The sequence below is a fragment of the Euprymna scolopes genome, chromosome 2 (assembly GCF_053919585.1).
Source record: "Euprymna scolopes isolate OS-2025 chromosome 2, ASM5391958v1, whole genome shotgun sequence".
NCBI lineage: Eukaryota > Metazoa > Mollusca > Cephalopoda > Sepiida > Sepiolidae > Euprymna > Euprymna scolopes.
The window spans coordinates 137,092,137-137,092,527 of record NC_136483.1 but is presented as its reverse complement, the minus strand read 5'-3'; positions in this window follow the sequence as shown (position 1 = coordinate 137,092,527).

Below are 391 nucleotides of genomic sequence, written 5' to 3'. Positions count from 1 at the left end.
GTCTAAAAGAAATTTGTAAGTGCCTGTTCGCAATTATCAAGCTACCTGAGAGCTCCATTCTTTCAAGAATAGCTATACACAGCTGGAGGAAAATATCTCGCTCACCAAAGAGTACAACCTTTATGTGATTGAGAGAATACACGCTGGCGTTATTTGGAATGTTTTTAAGAACAACGGTTTAACCCTATTCCGTGCCCTGGACTGTATGATATTTAAGTGATATTTGACGATGTGTATGAAAACAGCATTAACAACATTATTCTTTACATATGGCTCGATTACATATACGGCACAATCAAGTTGACACAACGGTTCTCGCCAGATCACCGAAGTTAAGCAACCTTGAGCCTGGCCAGTACCAAAGAGAGGTGACCATTTGGGAAGGCGAGGC